The sequence below is a fragment of the Giraffa tippelskirchi genome, chromosome X, assembly GCF_054371585.1.
Source record: "Giraffa tippelskirchi isolate mGirTip1 chromosome X, T2T-mGirTip1v1.2.pri, whole genome shotgun sequence".
In the NCBI taxonomy this organism is placed as follows: Eukaryota; Metazoa; Chordata; class Mammalia; order Artiodactyla; family Giraffidae; genus Giraffa; species Giraffa tippelskirchi.
In genome coordinates, this window is record NC_137289.1 from 113874832 (window position 1) to 113898125 (window position 23294).

Here is a 23294-nt window from a genome sequence, read left to right on the forward strand (position 1 = left end):
TCAGTCTCTCCCATCAGGAAGCTTCCATAAGACTCTTATCCTTAGCCATCAGAGGGCAGACAGACTGAAAACCACAGTCTCAGAAAACTAATCAAACTGATCACATGGACCACAGCCTTGTTTAACTCAGTGAAACTATGAGCCATGCCGAGTAAGGCCACCCAAGATGGACGGGTCATGGTGGAGAGTTCTCACAAAATGTGGTCCACTGGAGAAGGGTATGGAAAACCACTTCAGTATTCTTACCTTGAGAACACCATGAAAGGTATGAAAAGGCAAAAAGATAGAACACTGAAAGATGAACTCCCCAGGTTGCTAGGTGCCCAATATGCTACTGGAGATCAGTGGAGAAATAACTTCAGAAAGAATGAAGAGACCGAGCAAAAGCAAAAACAACAGCCAGTTGTGGATGTGACTGGTGATGGAAGTAAAGTCTGATGCTGTAAAGAACAGTATTGCATAGGAACCTGGAATGTTAGGTCCATGAATCAAGGTAAATTGGAAGTGGTCAAACAGGAGATGGCAAGAGTGAACATTGACATTTTAGGAATCAGTGAACTAAAATGGACTGGAATGGGTGAATCGAACTCAGATGACCATTATATCTACTACTGTGGGCAGGAATCCCTTAGAAGAAATGGAGTAGCCATCATGGTCAACAAAAGAGTCTGAAATGCAGTACTTGGATGCAATCTCAAAAACAACAGAATGATCTCTGTTCGTTTCCAAGGCAAACCATTCAATATCACGGTAATCCAAGTCTGTGCCCCGACCAATAATGCTGAAGAAGCTGAAATTGAACAGTTCTACGAAGACCTACAAGACCTTCTAGAACTAACACCCAAAAAGATGTCCTTTTCATTATAGGGACTGGAATGCAAAAGTAAGAAGTCAAGAAACACCTGGAGTAACAGGCAAATTTGGCCTTGGAGTACAAAATGAAGCAGGGCAAAGGCTTATTGAGTTTTGCCAAGAGAACACACTGGTCATAGCAAGTACCCTCTTCCAACAACACAAGAGAAGACTCTACACATCGACATCACTAGATGGTCAATACTGAAATCAGATTGATTATATTCTTTGCAGCCAAAGATGGAGAAGCTCTATACAGTCAGCAACAACAAGACCAGGAGCTGACTGTGGCTCAGGTCATGACTCTTTATTGCCAAATTCAGACTTAAATTGAAAGGAGGGAAAACCACTAGACCATCCAGGTATGACCTAAGTCAAATCTCTTACAATTATACAGTAGAAGTGAGAAATAGATTCAAGGGATTAGATCTGATAGATAGAGTGCCTTAAGAACTATGGACGGAAGTTCATGACATTGTACAGGAAGCAGTGATCAAGACCATCCCCAAGAAAAATAAATGCAAAAAAGCAAAATGGCTGTCTGAGGAGGCCTTACAAATAGCTGAGAAAAGAAGAGAAGCTAAAGGCAAAAGAGAAAAGGAAAGATATACCCATGTGAATCCAGAGTTCCAAAGAATAGCAAGGAGAGATAAGAAAGCCTTGCTCAGCGATCATTGCAAAGAAATAGAGGAAGACAATAAAATGGGAAAAACTAGAGATCTCTTCAAGAAAATTAGAGATACCAAGGAAACATTTCATGTAGAGATGGGCTCAATAAAGGACAGAAATGGTATGGACCTAACAGAAGCAGAAGATATTAAGAAGAGGTGGCAAGAATGCACAAAAGAACTATACAAAAATGATCTTCATGACCCAGATAACCACAGTGGTGTGATCACTCACCTAGAGCCAGACATCCTGGACTGTGAAGTCAAGTGGGCCTTAGGAAGCATCACTACGAACAAAGCTAGTGGAGGTGATGGAATTCCAGTTGAGCTATTTCAATTCCTAAAAAATGATGCTGTGAAGGTGCTGCACTCGATATGCCAGCAAATTTGGAAAACTCAGCAGTGGCCACAGGACTGGAAAAGGTCAGTTTTCATTCCAATCTCAAAGAAAGGCAATGTCAAAGAATGTTCAAACTACTGCACAATTTTACTCATCTCACACTATAGCAAAGTAATCCTCAAAATTCTCCAAGCCAGGCTTCAGCAGTACGTGAACCATGAACTTCCAGATGTTCAAACTTGATTTACATGTTTTTTAGTGTTAGCCAAATTAAATTTCCTTTTAGGAAGAGAAAGACTATGCATATTGTGATTAACATGAGGGCACAATCAATCACCATTGTACCAAAAATTCGCCAAACACGCATGGCAGACAGTAATTATTAGATTATTATTTTTACAAAATGAATGATTTAACAAATGAACAAATCAACCGACCAATAAATAGAATCATATGCTCTGGTTTTGGGGGCAGTCTGAGAAGGGCAGTAACTGTCTCAAGGTATAAGTTGTCAAATGTCATGGCACCCAGCGTAAATCCAAACTGATCTTTTTTCAACATGCAGATTTCCTTGTTCGGCTCTGGCTACAGTGTACAGGCGGAGCATTAGCAGGGCTGAAAATATTTTCAGTGATAGCAGTTTATATAATTGAGGGGCTAGAGAACTTTACTGAGGGAAATTTTCTAAGAAAGAATTCTTCAGTCTTCAAAAGCAGATACTAACAAGAATGTGAGATTGAAGCTTATAAAATCTGAATGTATATAGAGAAAATTAACGTAAATTTGTTTTTTAAAATTCCAGGTTGAATAGTCACCCTTTGGAAGTTGAAAAAAATAGTTTAGGTCAAATTAAAGGCACCAGTGCATACTTTACAAAGTAGAGACTGGATGTGAAGGACATGTTTCACTGATAGGATGTATAGCCTCAAAATATTCATGAGGTTTATAAAGTATTAGATGAACTCATGGAATAAGAGTTTGCAAGACAATTAAGGGGGGTTTCCGGGATGATCTTTAGCTTTTAAAGTCAGTAAAGAGAGAAAAGTACCAAATAGGGTAAAAATCAATTTGGTGCTATTAATGTCGTCTGGAATACTGATTGGACAGTGAGTGGTATTTCATATGTTACATTGCTGTGTTCTGATGAAGCTGATTAATAATATACACTGTTTTAAAAACATACAAAAGACTATGAACAGTATGTAAAGAATGAGATAATTAAGGGCTTGTGTGAAAGTAGCTGTAAATATGTGGGCCCATGTGCTGCAAGTGAGCCAGACTAATGGATCACATACCAAACCCTTGGTATCAACTGCCCCCACTCTCTTCAGTCATCACCATCAAATTATGCTGTAGAATCCAAACTTCTGGTCTGGGATTATGTGGGAAAATGTCAGATGAGTGTGTCTGCTGTGGGAGAGGAAGGGATGGAGGAGATGATGGTGTTGGTGGTTGAGGGCCCTGAGTAATACTGTCTCTGAGGAGAGAAGAGATACTTACATAGTAGAAAAACTGTTTAGGGTCTGAAGTCATGATTCACATTTTATCATTTGGATCCCTTAATCATGTTTACAGTTTAGAAACAACACATTTTGTAGACTCTTCCATGTTAGGAAACAAGCTTCAAATCATATTTCAATGTTTCCAAAATCGGTGCTAATCCTTTTAATCAGTGGTGCTGAATAAAATTGTTGCTTTGTCAAACTGGGAAGTAGTATAAGTGGCCATGACCTACACATTAGATTAATTGTTCAATGTAATAATTTGTAAAGTTACATTTTGTAAATGGGACATCAAATCATTGCCTTTCATCTGCTTTTGAAGTCTTAATTGCCAAAGAGAATTTTTTTGAGTAAAGTTAATTTTGGAAGTTAAATATAAATAATTTTTCATATTGTCAATCAACAATTTCAAAAAAGCATAACCATATGTTTATTATACATAAAAACAAAACTACACATTCTCCTATTTTCTTCATATCTCTTTGCATGCAGTGAAAGTTTTATGCATTGGTTTTGTCAGGAATGAAAAATATTTTCTCAAGGTTAAGTTATCCAAGAATACTGGTATATAAATACTAAAAAATGTTACCAGGGAAGGTTCTAGAATATATTATAAAAATGGTATAAATACTAGAAACTCATCTCTTATGAGATATATGAATGTGAAGGAGAACTAACTAGATTTTATTCTCAAGTTATTTTGGTTATTATTATAAACAAGATTTACCTTAAAACAGTGCTGTAAATTTCACATTAAACCATTAAAATTACTGTTTTTTCAATACTTTGTAACAAAACTATACTGGTGTGCTTTGGAAGGTATGAGTTATCGCTAGATTATGGTCAGTTTCAAATGTATACAAAAGTAAACAGAATATTACAATAAATTCCCATATTCCCATTGTTACCAAACCAAACTTGGGTCTACTCGCCCTCATGCAGTAAAGCCAATCTATTGACTCTGAGTTTTGGTGCAAAGAAAGGCAGCATTTACTGCAGGGAACCAAGCAAGGAATTCAGGATAGCTAATGCTCAAAACATCAAAACTCCCTGATCGGTTTCAAAAGCATTTTGAAAGGCAAGTTGAGGAAGGGGCATCTCAAGGTATGTGATCGGCTTGTGCATAGTTCTTTGATTGATTGATGGTAAGGTACCAGGGCGGTGTCCCAGGGGTCAACATTATCAGTCCTTAGGCATGAGGAAGTCTGGAGGGAGGTACATGCTCATGATCATCAAGTAGTTAAATTTCTTCCGTTTGGTGGTGTTTAATTAAAAAAAAAAAACAAAACATTATTTTGACTCTGCCACGTGGCTTGAGGGATCTTAGATCTCCCACCAGGTGACCAGGGCTTGAACCTGGGCCCTTGGCAATAAAAGCCCCAAGTCCTAACCACTGGACTGCCAGAGAATTCTCTGGTGATGGTTTTAACATCTGTAAAACAACTCAGGAAATGTACATAAAGGAATTATTATTTAGGTACTTCAGAGAGGAGCTAAGGCAGAGGATATGAGGGAGGAGTCTCTCCTAGAAAGGACCCCCAGTGTCCTGCTCATTTATACCATCTCCCACCTTCAACAGTTACTGACTCCTGGCAATATTTCCTCACCCATTATTATTTTGAAGAAATGCTAAGATATATTATTTTATGCATAAATATTTAATTATCCATCTATATAACAGAACTCTTTGTTAAATCAAATAATACCACACTACCTTTAAATGTGCTTTGAAAAATTTTGTATTTATAAGTGGAAATGCAAAACAGTTTCAAAGATGAGAACTTTGCTCACAGTGTCTTGCACTGTAGGAGTGAATATCACCAAGGGACTATTTCACGTAAATTGGCAGTTATGTGAGCTATAGTTCTGAAGAACAGTGCACTTCAGTCAACAAAAGGTCATGAGCTATGCTTTCCCCATCTGACTGGAGAAATAATGCTGCAGAATTACATACCAGCAAATATGGAGGTACTGAAGTGCTTTCTCAAGTCTTATGTTTACTGTGTTGTAAGAAAAAAAAAGCAACTTGTTGGTACCCTTGGTAATATTAAGAAGGCGTTGTGCGATCCTGGTCCAGTAATAAATATAACCTGGGAAGACTAGTTTTTAAAAGTTTCTTATTTCCAGCCCAGGTACACTAGAGGTTTATAAGAGTGATTCTTAACCGTTTGTGGTTTGTGAAAAAAGTACTGTGAAGAAGTCAGTTCTTTATTTTTCTTGAGATGGTCATACTGTATGTATGATGATGGGCAATACAATTTGATAATTATCCTTGGGGATTTCACATGCTCTATGTAATGTATATGAATATGTTGAGAAAGAAATCTTTCCTGCCATATCAATAAACCAGATATTTTTATATCGTATTTTGCAGCCCTTCCATTGAGGTAAATTTTGAGTGGTATCATGCTACTTTAGTGCAGGGTAGTATAGTTTAAGTAAAAAATCACAGGTGGATGTTTTGTAAGGGCAGCATCCATGTTCAACAGTGGTGACCAGAGGAACTGTGTCTCTAGGAAAGCCAGCCCTGCTACACTAGATTGTCACTGCAATCCAGGGGGAGATTCTCAGAAAGGAACTCTGCTGTCAGCATCCAGGGCCCGCATCTTGCTACCCAGAAGTCTGCTTCAAACAAAATGAAGACCTCCTTATTTCAGTCCCTTCCCAATCCCATTCCCTTCCCTATTTCTGGAGATCAAACCCAATCATGATTTTCAGGCCATATTTTTATAGCTCATGTATTCACCAACACCCACATTCCCCAGGGCCTCACCTCACCCACGCCCACCCCATATACCACATTGTTTATTAGGGGAAGGTACCTTTTGTATTGTTCAGGGTCCCATGGATCCCCTTCTTCCTTCCCTCTGTGGAGATCCTGAGCTGCCTGTGGACAGGGCATTGGTAGCTGGAGAGCCTCCTGGATACCTGTTTTAAAACTTGAAAGGTTAAGGGTTTGCACGCATGCATCAACAAGAGACCTTTATTTCTTTAGGAAACAATTACTTTATTGGAAGAACTGGCAACACTGAAAGAAGGAAAACTTAAGTGAACTTTTTCTGCAAGGGCAGTCCTGCAGTCTGCATGGCAGGCAGGGTGACCTTGGGCAGTCACCCAGGACTCGGGGGAAAAGGCCAGTCCAGGCTCAGTCCTTCTGGTCGCCGTCACCCAGGGTGAGCTTGTCAAAGAAGTACTCTGCCAGGGCACCTTCCGGGGACCCCATGTTGCTCAGGATGCTGACATAGTCCCCCAGCTGCTTGATGAACTTGACCTGCTCGTCCAGGTAGCCGGTCCCCAGGAAGTGGCACAGGTGGGCGTCGCTGCTGTCGGTGGCCAGCTGGTGCAGGTTGAGCAGGCTCTGGTTGACACACGTCTCCAGGTGCAGGACGTCCTGTATGGCCTGGATTCCGCTCTCCCACTGTCGGGTCTTGGGCTTTGTGCAGTTGAGGAAGCAGATGCGGCCCCCACGCTGGTTCTGCAGGAATATCAGGCTCTCGGTTGTCTTGCCGTGCTCGTGGGAACGGAGCAGGAAGAAGTAGGAGAAATGCTTCAAGGCCACGTCAACACGGTTGAGGTAGGAGGCCACGGCCAGGCACTGGAAGGAGGCGTGGAGCTCCAGGGCGGCGTGGCTGTTGACCGCGGCCTCACACTCGGGGCTCACCTGCGAGGGCGGTGTGGGCAGCATGGCGGGCGACTCCCAGAACCAGGGAATGGTGGTTCGGATGAGGCGTGAGCGGGGCCGGAGGGGGGGTGGGCGCGGGCGTCGGCGTGGGTGCCCGCAGCCTCCTCGGAACCTTCCCATGGTGGACGATATGGACGGCCGGAGGCAGACGGCAGGTGGCTGGATGCGGGCTCTGGAATGACCAGTTAATGCTGTCTGGTGGGCGGGGTCAGTGCCTGGGCTTGAGATTGGTTAAGGAAGAGGTCACGTGGGTGGGCGGAATCCATGGGTGCCATCGGTGGACAGGGTGAGACCACTGTCTATCAAAGCCAGGGTGAGGCACAGCCGCCTTGAGCTGCGGATTTCGCATCTACTAAGTTTTTAATTTTGCCGTAATACAGTTTTCCCCAGGACTTTCTCTTATTCTCTAATTGTTACCTTTTTTAGCACCGTGTTCCCATTCTATAAACCCACTGTCGTCTTTACAGTTCTGAGAATATGAATTTGATATTTTGGTAATGTTCTCTTCTGCTTCCTCTAGTATATTTGTTTTTTTCTCCAGAAATAATTCTGTTTATTCATCATGATCTCTTTCACTTCTGTCAAATATCTAGTAATCTTTTGTCCATCCATATTTGGGAGTTAAGGACCCAGGTTCGATCCCTGCATCTGGAAGTCCCTCTGGAGAAGGGAGTGGCTAACTACTCCAGTATTCTGGCCTGGAGAATCCCATGGACAGAGGACCCTGGCGGGCTATAGTCAGTGGGGTCGCACAGAGTCTGACATGACTGAACGACTAACACATCCACTTTTTTCACTGTGGTTTCACCGCCCCCCCTCCCCCGCTTTGTGGTTCTTATGATTGTAAGCGGTGCCTCAGTAACAACTCTTAGGGAACTTTGAAAAGAAAACATGGCTTATTACTCACAGGTCCTGGAGGATGCCCGGCATGCATCGGGCTGCACAGCCAGGTCTTGGATAGAAAATGAGTACACATGCAGCCTGGGTCGCTTTTATTGGGGTCTAGGATGGGATGCCTAGCGTGTCAGAGATTTAGTCTTTCTTGGTGAACTTAAAACATGAGCGTGAATTAAAGTGTCAGAAGGGAAAAACAAGTGGTCAGATGGTCAGTTATCCTAGTCAACCAGTGATCTCTAAAACAAAGGAAACTTCTGTGATGGGGAAGCCTGGCTTTCATCTAGTCTGGTAGCTGGCACGATGTTTATTTAAGACAGCTGTCTGTGATGTGGATGCCTTGGCAATCCACAGCTTAAGATCAGGCACTTACGTTACGATAAAAAAAAAATTCAAAACAAACAAAAAAGCAACTCAGGGGACTTCCCTGGGAGTCCAGTGGCTACAACTCCAAGCGCCCAATGCAGGGGGCCTGGGTTCAATCCCTGGTTGGGGAACTAGATCCCACACACTGCAGCTAAGACCCAGTGCAGGCAAACAGAGCAAAACAACTGTGGTGCTTAGAGTACAGTCCAGCCTGTGATGCTGAGACAGCAGTGTTAGTAGGTGAGGATATGAACGGTCTTCAGGATTTGTAGGCAGGGGAGCTGTCTGTTTCTGGGTGCACCTTCTGGCCTGAGAACTGACTGATGGTTGGACGGGCCTCGTGGTCCAGGGTTGGCTCAGCCAGCAAGCACCCAGCAAGTTCCGCCAGATAACATCGTAGCGGCTCGTCCTCTGGTGCCATCAGGCGGTGCACTTGGTCCATTGTTTCTGGAACGTCTCAGTCCCCATTGCAGTGTTCCACCGTGTGAACTGGGGAGCAAGCCATCTGGGTGAGCAGCTACATCTCCAACATCGTACCATGGCCCTGGGGTGTCATCTCCAGTGTATGAGGCATAGGCGTTTCTGGTGGTGAACTCCTGGCTTGGGACGATGTCGCCTGGGATGGTATCGTCTCCAGCGATGAGTCTGTCTCACTCACGAGTGACGTCCTCTGGAGTGGAGGCCACCCAGGGGTGGGAACCCATGTGGATATGCAGTATTGGTCATTGGCTGGGCATAGGCTAGCCTGATATAATGTAGAGGCTACCTTGAGGACTGCAGGGCATATCTGATGCCTGCTGCTTGTGGAAAAAATTGTTGAGAGCTCTCTGGGGTCATCAAGGGCATCTTTAGCAGTGGAATGAGTCGCTGTCCTTTGCTTTCCAGAAGAGCTCATCCAAAGCACATGAATATTCTGGGCACGTTTATATCCCAGGCTACAGGCGATTTTATGGATGCTACTTAGGCACGACCATGAGGGCAGTCCCTGCACAGATCCTGGGAGTACATTTCCCATATCCAGATGGGTTTATGTAGGAGCAATCATAGGGCCAGTTGGCTTGTAGCACTATTTGATGTTGATACTGGAGGGCAAGTAACATTGGGATGTTGCTTCCAGAGAGCCCGTTGCCTTTAAAGGGTTTCTCTGGTGATTCAGAGGGTGAAGAACCTGCCTGCAACGTGGAGACATGGGTTTGATCGCTGGGCCGGGAGGATTCCCCGAACAAGGGAATGGCTACCCAATCCGTTATTCTTGTCTGGAGAATCCCAAGGACAGTGCAGCCTAGCGAGCTACAGTCCATAAGGTCGCAAAGAGTCAGACACGACTGAGTGACTAATACTACACTACTAAGTTTGGATTAGTTGGCATTTAATAAAGGTGGTTGTCAGAGGCTTTATACTTCACATGCCTCTTTAAAGGCTATTGCTTTTTCAGTTCTGACACTTGACACTGGGATGGAGTTTTCCTACCACGCATCAGCGATCTTGGCTCTTCCTGGCCTCCCCTCAACTCAAGCATCCACTCTGACCTTTTGTAGAATTTTTTCAGGGAGTTCTGGTTAAAGTTTGTCTCTCCATTGTCATTGCACAGCTTGGAGGGTGCAGGCTTGACCTAGGAGTACTTAAGCGTCTACTTTTTCTGGTGAGAAAGTCACTTGGGCATTTAACTTTGTTAGATCTTCCCCCAGTAAGGGAATAAGGCATTCAGGCAGATGCAGAAAGCTGTGCCCTACATATGTTCTCCCCCTAATTATATAAGATCTGAGGTACAAAATAGAGAGTATATGTACGAATGCCCTGGGTTGTCCTTGGTCCTCTAATGCTTTGTAACTTGTGTCATTTGATACTGCCCTACCTGAGGGCAAGTTAAAAGATACTAATTTTAAATATGTTTAAACTTAAATTTAACGTTTACAATATAATAAACCATCTACTCTTTTAAGCAATAGTTTTTTTTATCCCTACTTTACATATGAGAAAACAGAGACACAGGGAAGGTCATTAACATTTGCAATGCCCTCAATTTAGTAAGTGGCTAGAATGGGATTTGAACCCAGGCCATCTATGTGGAAGAATCCATGACACCAAACTTTTTCTCCAAAATAGGAGAGTAAAAGGATCTTCAGTCTTCCCTGGTGGCTCAGTGGTAAAGAATCCGCCTGCCAAACCTGGAAAACTGGGTTTGATCCCTAATCCCAGAACATCCCGCATTTCTCAGAGCACCTCAGCCTGCACATCACAACCACTGAACCTGTACTGTAGAGCCGGGGAACCACAACTGCTGAGCCTATGTGCCCCAACTGCTGAAGTCCAAACGCCTCGAGCCCATGGTGTGCAACAGGCGAAGCCACCACAATAAGAAACCCACATCCCACAACTAGAGAAAAGCCTGTGCAGTAATGAAGCCCTAGCACAACCAAAAAGTCAATTTCTAGTTATGAAGATGAACAGCTACTCACCTGGTGCTTGCTTCTATCTAGAGGAGAACAGTTAATTGACGTATGTAGGATCTGAGACATTGGCAGAGAGAGGAAAATGCAAGTGTTAGTCGCTCAGTCGTGTCCGACCCTTTGCGACCCCATGGACTGTAGCCCACTAGGCTACTCTGTTCATGGAATTTTCCAGGCAAGAACACTGGAGTGGGTGGACATTCCCTTCTGCCAGGGATCTCCCCGACCCAGGGATTAAACCCGGGTCTCCTGCATTGCAGGCAGATTCTTTACCGTCTGAGCCACCAGGGAATGCCCATCAGAGAGGAGAGATCCTCAATGTGAGCAGAGAAAGAAACAGAGCGAAAAGACCCCGGTTGTCGAAGAGCAATGGAACGAGCACATCTTCTGGAAGTTTAACTGAAGAGACTTAATCCTCATTTAAAAAAAATATTCCAGTGCAGTCATGGCGAAATGGGAAAGTTAATTCCTTTGTAGCCAAGCTTGTTTCTTTATTTGTTAATATTCAATGTGGGTAGTCTGCGAAACCCTAGACTGTAGCCCACCGGAGTCCTCTGTCCATGGAACTCTCCAGGCAAGAATACTGGAGTGGGTTGCCATTCCCTTCTCCAGGGAATCTTCCCAACCCAGGGATCGAACCCAGCTCTTCCACATTGCGGGCAGATTCTATACCGTCTGAGCTACAGGGAGGAGCCCTGTACAAATATTCAAATATTACAAATATTTGAATATTATTTGTAAATATTCAGAGCAGTTTGGAAACCTTAGGGAGACTCAGATTGACCATGTGTCCATCTGAGGACCATGTCTTAGACAAGCAAGATCGGTGAAATTTTACCTTTTGCCTTGTTCACAACACCTAGGCACAGAAGAAACATATTTTGAATGTTTTTCTTAGGCAAAGGCAATATTAGGGTTTACGGGTGTCGCGATTTCATTTGGTCAACTACAGTTGACCGAGAGGCCGAAGTTTTAAAGGGGAAGAGGAAAAAAAGTAAGATTTTCTTTTTTTGGCCGTGCTGGGTCTTTGTTGCTGCCCGTGGCCTTAGTTCTCCTGAGACATAAGGGATCATAATTCCCGGATCAGAGATCAAACCCATATCCCCTGTGTTGGAAGGCAGCTTCCTAACCAGTGGACCACCCTATCATTTTCTTGAAACGTCTTTTTTTTTAAACTGGAAAATTTCCTTCTACATAGTCACAAAAAGATAAAAGAGTTCAGTCTTCTCCCCATTTTGAACGCAGAAACCAGGAGGCCACACTGAGGTCACGAACAGGCTGATTTGAGGCCAGGGGATGTGGGCACAGGTGGGCACAGTCTGTAGTGAGCTTAATGGTCAAGGTGAGGTCAGCACCCCTCTGGCTGTTTCTACATGTTAGTTACCCTGGGCTTGGGCTCTACCATACTCCTAGTCCACTCTCCAGTGAGGTTTTCCACTCCCATGACCACAGCACAACCTATATAGGCTGATGTCTCCCATAGGTCTGTTTCTGAAGCTGATATCCACTCTGAACTCAAGATTCATTTTTCTGGCTACCTGCATGACAGTTCCACTTGGATATCTAGTATGCATCTCAGATTTGACATGACATGCCTTCTCCAACCTTCCATCAAAGCTGTGCCCCTGGCAAAAGGCCCCATATTGATCAAATGGAACCACCATCAACCCAGGATAATTTATTTTCTCCATATCTCACTCATCCTCTCTGATCCATGAAGATACCTTGCTGATGTATCTAAATCCATCTGCAGTGTGTCTACATCTCTTCATTTCTTCATCCTCCACTCCACTTCAACAACCATTGTCTTTCCCCTGTACCAGCTGTGACACCTACTAACTGGCCTCCCGGCTTCAAACCCCGCCCCCACCCCCACCCCCACCCCCCCGGCATTCCTCAATGCAGCCAGTACCATTGATTTCATATCCAGGGGGATTCATTTTACTTTATATTCAATATCACAAATTGACCTTCATTCATGAGCTTATATTTTTCAAACTAGTAGGGTTATATAGAATCGCCCTCAATACGATTGAAGTAAATTTTGAGTGGTACCATGTTACATTATTGCAGGGTGGCACAGTTCAAGTAAAAAAATCACAGGTGGATGTTTTGAAAGGGCAGCATCCATGCTCAACAGTGGTGACCACAGGAAGTGTGTCTCTAGGAAAGCCAGCCCTGCTACACTAGATTGTCACTGCAATCCAGGGGGAGATTCTCAGAAAGGAACTCTGCTGTCAGCATCCAGGGCCCGCATCTTGCTACCCAGAAGTCCGCTTCAAAAAAATAGACCTCCTTTTTCAGTCCCTTCCCAATCCCATTCCCTTCACTATTTCTGGAGATCAACCCCAGTCATGATTTTCAGGCCATATTTTTATAGCTCCTCTATTCACAGGCACCCACATTCACCAGGGCTTGGGCTCACCCACGGCCACCCCATATCCACACTGTTTATTAGGGGAAGGTACCTTTTGTCTTGTTCAGGGTCCCATGGATCCCCTTCTTCCTTCCCTCTGTGGAGATCTGAGCTGCCTGTTGACAGGGCATTGGTAGCTGGAGAGCCTCCTGGATACCTGTTTTAAAACTTGAAAGGTTAAGGGTTTGCACGCATGCATCAACGCGAGACCTTTATTTCCTTAGGAAACAATTACTTTACTGGAAGAACTGGCAACGCTGAAAGCAGGAAAACTTAAGTGAACTTTTTCTGCAAGGGCAATCCTGCGGTCTGCATGGCGGGCAGGGTGACCTTGGGCAGTCACCCAGGACTCGGGGGGAAAAGGCCAGTCCAGGCTCAGTCCTTCTGGTCGCCGTCACCCAGGGTGAGCTTGTCAAAGAAGTACTCTGCCAGGGCACCTTCCGGGGACCCCATGTTGCTCAGGATGCTGACATAGTCCACCAGCTCCTTGATGAACCTGACCTGCTGGTCCAGGTAGCCGGTCCCCAGGAAGTGGCACAGGTGGGCGTCGCTGCTGTCGGTGGCCAGCTGGTGCAGGTTGAGCAGGCTCTGGTTGACGCACTTCTCCAGGTGCAGGACGTCCTGTATGGCCTGGAGGCCGCTCTCCCACTGTCGGGTCTTGGGCTTTGTGCAGTTGAGGAAGCAGATGCGGCCCCCACGCTGGTTCTGCAGGAACATCAGGCTCTCGGTTGTCTTGCCGTGCTCGTGGCAACGGAGCAGAAAGAAGTGGGAGAAATACTTCAAGACCCCCTCATCACGGTCGAGGTAGGAGGCCACGGCCAGGCACTGAAAGGAGGCGTGGAACTCCAGGGCGGCGTGGCTGTTGACCGCGGCCTCACACTCCGGGCGCACCCGCGAGGGCGGTGTGGGCAGCATAGCGGGCGACTGCATGGCCGAGATAATGGCGGCTTGGATGATACGTGTGTGGGGCTGGCATCGGCGGGGGCGCGGGCGCCGGCGCCGACACCCGCAGCCTCCTCGGAACCTTCCCATGGTGGACGATACGGGCGACCGGAGGTCCGGGGCAGACGGCAGCTGGCTGGGTGCGGGCTCTGGAATGACCCGGTAGTGGCGTCTGGTGGGCGGGGTCAGTGCCTGGGCTTGAGATTGGTTAAGGAAGAGGTCAGGTGGGTGGGCAGGGCGAGACCACTGTCTATGAAAGCCAGGGTGAGGCACAGCCGCTTTGAGCTGAGGACTTCGCATCTACTAAGTTTTTAGTTTTGCCCTAATGCTTTTTTTCCCAAGGACTTTGTCTTATTCTCTAATTGTTCCCTTTTATAGCACCCTGTTGCCATTTTATAAACCCACTGTCGTCTTCACAATTCTGATAATATGAATTTGGATATTTTGGTAATGTTCTCTTCTGCTTCCTGCAGCATATTTGTTTTTTTCTCCAGAAACAGTTCCGTTCATTCATCATGATCTCTTTCACCTCCGTCAAATATCTGGTAAACAATTGTCCATTCATATTTGGGAGTTAAGCACCCAGGTTCGATCCCTGCGTCTGGAAGTTCCTCTGGAGAAGGGAGTGGCTATCTACTCCAGTCTTCTGGCCTGGAGAATCCCACGGACAGAGGACCCCGGAGGGCTACAGTCAGTGTTGTCGCACAGAGTCCGACACGACCGAACGACTAACACTTCCACGTTTTTCATTGTGATTTCACCGCCCCCCTCCCCTGCCTTGTGGTTCTTACTGTGACTGTAAGCGGTGCCTCAGTAACAACTCTTAGGGAAATTTGAAAAGAAAACACGGCTTCTTACTTACTCACAGGTCCTGGAGGATGCCCGGCATGCATCGGGCTGCACAGCCAGGTCTTGGGTAGAGGGTGAGTATAGGTGCAGCCTGGGTCGCTTTCATTGGGGTCTAGGATGGGATGCCTGGCGTGTCACAGATTTAGTCTTTCTTGGTGAACTTAAAACATGAGTGTGCCTTAAAGCGTCAGAAGGGAAAAACAAGTGGTCAGATGGTCAGTTATCCTAGTCAACCGGTGGTCTCTAAAACAAAGGAAACTTCTGTGATGGAGAAGCCTGGCTTTGGTCTAGTCTGTTAGCTGGCACGATGTTTATTTAAGACAGCTGTCTGTGACGTGGATGCCTAAGCCGTCCACAGCTTAAGATCAGGCACTTACGTTACGATAAAAAAAAAAAAAAAATTAAAAAACCAACTCAGGGGACTTCCTGGTAGTCCAGTGGCTACACCTCCAAGCTCCCAGTGCAGGGGGCCTGGGTTCAATCCCTGGTTGGGGAACTAGATCCCACACACTGCAGCTAAGACCCAGTGCAGGCAAACAAAACAAAACAACTATGGTGCTTAGAGTACAGTCCAGCCTGTGATGCTGAGACAGCAGAGTTAGGAGATGAGGATATGAACGGCCTTCAGGATTTGCAGGCAGGGGAGCTGTCTGTTTTTGGGTGCACCTTCTGGCCTGAGAACTGAGTGACAGTCTGACGGGCCTCTTGGTCCAGGGTTGGCTCAGCCAGCAAGCACCCAGCAAGTTCCGCCAGATAACATCGTAGCGGCTCGTCCTCTGGTGCCATCAGGCGGTGCACTTGGTCCATTGTTTCTGGAACGTCTCAGTCCCCATTGCAGTGTTCCACCGTGTGAACTGGGGAGCAAGCCATCTGGGTGAGCAGCTACATCTCCAACACGGTACCATGGCCCTGGGGTGTCATGTCCCGGGGATGAGGCATAGGCGTCTCCGGTGGTGAACTCCTGGCCTAGGACGGTGTCGCCTGGGATGGTATCGTCTCCAGCGATGAGTCTGTCTCAGTCACGAGTGACGTCCTCTGGAGTGGAGGCCACCCAGGTGTGGGAACCCATGTGGATATACGGTATTGGTCATTGGCTGGGCATAGGCTAGCCTGACATAGAGGGCTGCAGGGCATCGCTGATGCCTGCTGCTTGTGGAACAAATTGTTGAGAGCTCTCTGGGGTCGTCAAGGGCATCTTTAGCAGTACAATGAGTGGCTTTCCTTTGCTTCCCAGGTGAGCTCATCCAAAGCACGTGAATATTCTGGGCACATTTATATCCCAGGCTACAGGCGATCTATGGATGCTACTTAGGCACAACCATGAGGGCAGTCCCTGCATAGACCCTGGGAGCACATTGCCCATATCCAGATGGTTTTATGTAGGAGCAATCATAGGGCCAGTTGGCTGGTAGCACTATTTGATGTTGATACTGGAGGGCAAGTATCGTTGGGATGTTGCTTCCAGAGAGCCCATTGCCTTTAAAGGGCTTCCCTGGTGATTCAGAGGGTAAAGAACCCGCCTGCAATGTGGGAGACGTACGTTTGATCCCTGGGCCGGGAGGATTCGCTGGAGAAGGGAATGGCTGCCCAATCCGGTATTCTTGTCTGGAGAATCCCGTGGACAGAGGAGCCTGGTGGGCTACGGTCCTTAAGGTCGCAAAAGAGTCAGACACGACTGAGTGACTAACAGTACACTACTAAGTTTGGATTACTTGGCATTTAATAAATTTGGTTGTCAGAGGCTTTATACTTCACGTGCCTCTTTAAAGGCTATTGCTTTTTCATTTTCGATACCTGGCACCGGGTTGGAGTTCTCCTACTACTGCGTCAGGGGCCTTGGCTCTTCATGGCCTCCCCTTCACCTCAAGCATCTCCTCTGACCTTTTGTAGTATTTCTTCAGGGACTTCTGGTTGAAGTTTGACTCTCCATTGTCATAGCACAGCTTGGAGGGTGCAGACGTGACCTAGGAGTACTTGAGCATCTACTTCTTCTGGTGAGAAAGTCACCTGGGCATTTAACTTTGTTAGATCTTCCCCCGGTAAGGGAATAGGGCATTCAGGCCGATTCAGAAAGCTGTGCCCTACATATGCTCCCTGCCCCCATCTGAGATAGAAAATGGAGAGTGTATATGTATGAATGCGCTGGGTTGACCTTGGTCATCTAGCGCTTTGGGAACTTGTTTCATTTGATACTGCCCTGCCTGAGGGCAATTTAAAAGATGCTAATTTTAAATATGTTTAAATTTAAATTAAACATTTACCGTATAATAAACCATCTACTCTTTTAAGCAATAGTTTTTTGATCCCTGTTTTACACATGAGAAACCAGAGGCACAGAGGTCATTAACATTCCCCAACGCCCTCAACTTAGTAAGTGGCTAGAATGGGATTTGAACCCAGGCCATCTGTGTGGAAGAATCCACGACACCAAACTTTTTCTCCAAAACAGGAGAGTAAGAGGGATCTTCAGGCTTCCCCGGTGGCTCAGGGGTAAAGAATCCGCCTGCCGAAGCAGGAAACCTGGGTTTGATCCCTGATCCTGGAAGATCCCACATTTCACAGAGCACCTCAGCCTGCACGTTACAACTACTGAACCCGTGCTCTAGAGCCGGGGAACCGCAGCTGCTGAGCCCACGTGCCCCATCTCCTGAAGTCCAAGCGCCTCGAGTCCATGGTGTGCAATAGGCGAAGCCACCACAATAAGAAACCCACATCCCGCAACGAGAGCAAAGCCTGTGCAGTAACGAAGCCCTCCAGGGACAGTGGAGCCTGGCGGGCCACCGTCTATGGGGTCGCACAGAGTCGGACACGACTGACGTGACTTAGCAGCAGCAGCAGCACAACCCAAAAGTCAATTTCTAGTTATGAAGATGAACAGCTACTCACCTGGTGCTTGCTTCTTCTATCTAGAGGAGAACAGTTAATTGACGTATGTAGGATCTGAGACATCGGCAGAGAGAGGAAAATGAAAGTGTTAGTCGCTCAGTCGTGTCCGACCCTTTGCGACCCCATGGACTGTAGCCCACTAGGCTACTCTGTTCATGGAATTTTCCAGGCAAGAACACTGGAGTGGGTGGACATTTCCTTCTGCCAGGGATCTCCCCGACCCAGGGATTAAACCCGGGTCTCGTGCATTGCAGGCAGATTCTTTACCGTCTGAGCCACCAGGGAATGCCCGTCAGAGAGGAGAGATCCTCAATGTGAGCAGAGAAAGAAACAGAGTGAAAAGACCCTGGTTGTCGAAGAGCAATGGAACGAGCACATCTTCTGGAAGTTTAACTGAAGAGACTTAATCCTCATTAAAAAAAAATATTCCAGTGCAGTCATGGCGAAATGGGATAGTTAATTCCTTTGTAGCCAAGCTTGTTTCTTTATTTGTTAATATTCATCGTAGGTAGTCTGCGAAACCCTAGACTGTAGCCCGCCGGAGTCCTCTGTCCATGGAACTCTCCAGGCAAGAATACTGGAGTGGGTTGCCATTCCCTTCTCCAGGGAATCTTCCCAACCCAGGGATCGAACCCAGCTCTTCCACATTGCGGGCAGATTCTATACCGTCTGAGCTACAGGGAGGAGCCCTGTACAAATATTCAAATGTTACAAATATTTGAATATTATTTGTAAATATTCAGAGCAGTTTGCAAACCTTAGGGAGACTCAGATTGACCGTGTGTCCATCTGAGGACCATGTCTTAGACAAGCAAGATCGGTAAAATTTTACCTTTTGCCTTGTTCACAACACCTAGGCACAGAAGAAACATATTTTGAATGTTTTTCTTAGGCAAAGGCAATATTAGGGTTTACGGGTGTCGCGATTTCATTTGGTCAACTACAGTTGACCGAGAGGCCGAAGTTTTAAAGGGGAAGAGGAAAAAAAGTAAGATTTTCTTTTTTTGGCCGTGCTGGGTCTTTGTTGCTGCACGTGGCCTTAGTTCTCCTGAGACATAAGGGATCATAATTCCCGGATCAGAGATCAAACCCATATCTGCTGTGTTGGAAGGCAGCTTCCTAACCATTGGACCACCCTATCATTTTCTTGAAACGTCTTTTTTTTTTAAACTGGAACATTTCTTTCTACATAGTAACAAAAAGATAAAAGAGTTCAGTCTTCTCCCCATTTTGAACGCAGAAACCAGGAGGCCACACTGAGGTCACGAACAGGCTGATTTGAGGCCAGGGGATGTGGGCACAGGTGGGCACAGTCTGTAGTGAGCTTAATGGTCAAGGTGAGGTCAGCACCCCTCTGGCTGTTTCTACATGTTAGTTACCCTGGGCTTGGGCTCTACCATACTCCTAGTCCACTCTCCAGTGAGGTTTTCCACTCCCATGACCACAGCACAACCTATATAGGCTGATGTCTCCCATAGGTCTGTTTCTGAAGCTGATATCCACTCTGAACTCAAGATTCATTTTTCTGGCTACCTGCATGACAGTTCCACTTGGATATCTAGTATGCATCTCAGATTTGACATGACATGCCTTCTCCAACCTTCCATCAAAGCTGTGCCCCTGGCAAAAGGCCCCATATTGATCAAATGGAACCACCATCAACCCAGGATAATTTATTTTCTCCATATCTCACTCATCCTCTCTGATCCATGAAGATACCTTGCTGATGTATCTAAATCCATCTGCAGTGTGTCTACATCTCTTCATTTCTTCATCCTCCACTCCACTTCAACAACCATTGTCTTTCCCCTGTACCAGCTGTGACACCTACTAACTGGCCTCCCGGCTTCAAACCCCGCCCCCACCCCCACCCCCACCCCCCCGGCATTCCTCAATGCAGCCAGTACCATTGATTTCATATCCAGGGGGATTCATTTTACTTTATATTCAATATCACAAATTGACCTTCATTCATGAGCTTATATTTTTCAAACTAGTAGGGTTATATAGAATCGCCCTCAATACGATTGAAGTAAATTTTGAGTGGTACCATGTTACATTATTGCAGGGTGGCACAGTTCAAGTAAAAAAATCACAGGTGGATGTTTTGAAAGGGCAGCATCCATGCTCAACAGTGGTGACCACAGGAAGTGTGTCTCTAGGAAAGCCAGCCCTGTTACACTAGATTGTCACTGCAATCCAGGGGGAGATTCTCAGAAAGGAACTCTGCTGTCAGCATCCAGGGCCCGCATCTTGCTACCCAGAAGTCCGCTTCAAAAAAATAGACCTCCTTTTTCAGTCCCTTCCCAATCCCATTCCCTTCACTATTTCTGGAGATCAACCCCAGTCATGATTTTCAGGCCATATTTTTATAGCTCCTCTATTCACAGGCACCCACATTCACCAGGGCTTGGGCTCACCCACGGCCACCCCATATCCACACTGTTTATTAGGGGAAGGTACCTTTTGTCTTGTTCAGGGTCCCATGGATCCCCTTCTTCCTTCCCTCTGTGGAGATCTGAGCTGCCTGTTGACAGGGCATTGGTAGCTGGAGAGCCTCCTGGATACCTGTTTTAAAACTTGAAAGGTTAAGGGTTTGCACGCATGCATCAACGCGAGACCTTTATTTCCTTAGGAAACAATTACTTTACTGGAAGAACTGGCAACGCTGAAAGCAGGAAAACTTAAGTGAACTTTTTCTGCAAGGGCAATCCTGCGGTCTGCATGGCGGGCAGGGTGACCTTGGGCAGTCACCCAGGACTCGGGGGGAAAAGGCCAGTCCAGGCTCAGTCCTTCTGGTCGCCGTCACCCAGGGTGAGCTTGTCAAAGAAGTACTCTGCCAGGGCACCTTCCGGGGACCCCATGTTGCTCAGGATGCTGACATAGTCCACCAGCTCCTTGATGAACCTGACCTGCTGGTCCAGGTAGCCGGTCCCCAGGAAGTGGCACAGGTGGGCGTCGCTGCTGTCGGTGGCCAGCTGGTGCAGGTTGAGCAGGCTCTGGTTGACGCACTTCTCCAGGTGCAGGACGTCCTGTATGGCCTGGAGGCCGCTCTCCCACTGTCGGGTCTTGGGCTTTGTGCAGTTGAGGAAGCAGATGCGGCCCCCACGCTGGTTCTGCAGGAACATCAGGCTCTCGGTTGTCTTGCCGTGCTCGTGGCAACGGAGCAGAAAGAAGTGGGAGAAATACTTCAAGACCCCCTCATCACGGTCGAGGTAGGAGGCCACGGCCAGGCACTGAAAGGAGGCGTGGAACTCCAGGGCGGCGTGGCTGTTGACCGCGGCCTCACACTCCGGGCGCACCCGCGAGGGCGGTGTGGGCAGCATAGCGGGCGACTGCATGGCCGAGATAATGGCGGCTTGGATGATACGTGTGTGGGGCTGGCATCGGCGGGGGCGCGGGCGCCGGCGCCGACACCCGCAGCCTCCTCGGAACCTTCCCATGGTGGACGATACGGGCGACCGGAGGTCCGGGGCAGACGGCAGCTGGCTGGGTGCGGGCTCTGGAATGACCCGGTAGTGGCGTCTGGTGGGCGGGGTCAGTGCCTGGGCTTGAGATTGGTTAAGGAAGAGGTCAGGTGGGTGGGCAGGGCGAGACCACTGTCTATGAAAGCCAGGGTGAGGCACAGCCGCTTTGAGCTGAGGACTTCGCATCTACTAAGTTTTTAGTTTTGCCCTAATGCTTTTTTTCCCAAGGACTTTGTCTTATTCTCTAATTGTTCCCTTTTATAGCACCCTGTTGCCATTTTATAAACCCACTGTCGTCTTCACAATTCTGATAATATGAATTTGGATATTTTGGTAATGTTCTCTTCTGCTTCCTGCAGCATATTTGTTTTTTTCTCCAGAAACAGTTCCGTTCATTCATCATGATCTCTTTCACCTCCGTCAAATATCTGGTAAACAATTGTCCATTCATATTTGGGAGTTAAGCACCCAGGTTCGATCCCTGCGTCTGGAAGTTCCTCTGGAGAAGGGAGTGGCTATCTACTCCAGTCTTCTGGCCTGGAGAATCCCACGGACAGAGGACCCCGGAGGGCTACAGTCAGTGTTGTCGCACAGAGTCCGACACGACCGAACGACTAACACTTCCACGTTTTTCATTGTGATTTCACCGCCCCCCTCCCCTGCCTTGTGGTTCTTACTGTGACTGTAAGCGGTGCCTCAGTAACAACTCTTAGGGAAATTTGAAAAGAAAACACGGCTTCTTACTTACTCACAGGTCCTGGAGGATGCCCGGCATGCATCGGGCTGCACAGCCAGGTCTTGGGTAGAGGGTGAGTATAGGTGCAGCCTGGGTCGCTTTCATTGGGGTCTAGGATGGGATGCCTGGCGTGTCACAGATTTAGTCTTTCTTGGTGAACTTAAAACATGAGTGTGCCTTAAAGCGTCAGAAGGGAAAAACAAGTGGTCAGATGGTCAGTTATCCTAGTCAACCGGTGGTCTCTAAAACAAAGGAAACTTCTGTGATGGAGAAGCCTGGCTTTGGTCTAGTCTGTTAGCTGGCACGATGTTTATTTAAGACAGCTGTCTGTGACGTGGATGCCTAAGCCGTCCACAGCTTAAGATCAGGCACTTACGTTACGATAAAAAAAAAAAAAAATTAAAAAACCAACTCAGGGGACTTCCTGGTAGTCCAGTGGCTACACCTCCAAGCTCCCAGTGCAGGGGGCCTGGGTTCAATCCCTGGTTGGGGAACTAGATCCCACACACTGCAGCTAAGACCCAGTGCAGGCAAACAAAACAAAACAACTATGGTGCTTAGAGTACAGTCCAGCCTGTGATGCTGAGACAGCAGAGTTAGGAGATGAGGATATGAACGGCCTTCAGGATTTGCAGGCAGGGGAGCTGTCTGTTTTTGGGTGCACCTTCTGGCCTGAGAACTGAGTGACAGTCTGACGGGCCTCTTGGTCCAGGGTTGGCTCAGCCAGCAAGCACCCAGCAAGTTCCGCCAGATAACATCGTAGCGGCTCGTCCTCTGGTGCCATCAGGCGGTGCACTTGGTCCATTGTTTCTGGAACGTCTCAGTCCCCATTGCAGTGTTCCACCGTGTGAACTGGGGAGCAAGCCATCTGGGTGAGCAGCTACATCTCCAACACGGTACCATGGCCCTGGGGTGTCATGTCCCGGGGATGAGGCATAGGCGTCTCCGGTGGTGAACTCCTGGCCTAGGACGGTGTCGCCTGGGATGGTATCGTCTCCAGCGATGAGTCTGTCTCAGTCACGAGTGACGTCCTCTGGAGTGGAGGCCACCCAGGTGTGGGAACCCATGTGGATATACGGTATTGGTCATTGGCTGGGCATAGGCTAGCCTGACATAGAGGGCTGCAGGGCATCGCTGATGCCTGCTGCTTGTGGAACAAATTGTTGAGAGCTCTCTGGGGTCGTCAAGGGCATCTTTAGCAGTACAATGAGTGGCTTTCCTTTGCTTCCCAGGTGAGCTCATCC

General features: G+C 47.0%; 1 long non-coding RNA gene and 1 pseudogene across 2 annotated transcripts in view; one reads left to right on the forward strand and one right to left on the reverse strand.

Moving 5' to 3' along the window:
- The window catches only part of LOC145536744 (uncharacterized), a 142606-nt gene that overhangs the window by 78036 nt on the left and 41276 nt on the right, over positions 1 to 23294 (forward strand). The window lies entirely within an intron of this gene.
- LOC145536494 (ferritin heavy chain pseudogene) lies at positions 6508 to 8342 on the reverse strand (annotated as a pseudogene). Its single transcript, XR_014075860.1, has one exon. The product of XR_014075860.1 is annotated as a ferritin heavy chain pseudogene (transcript).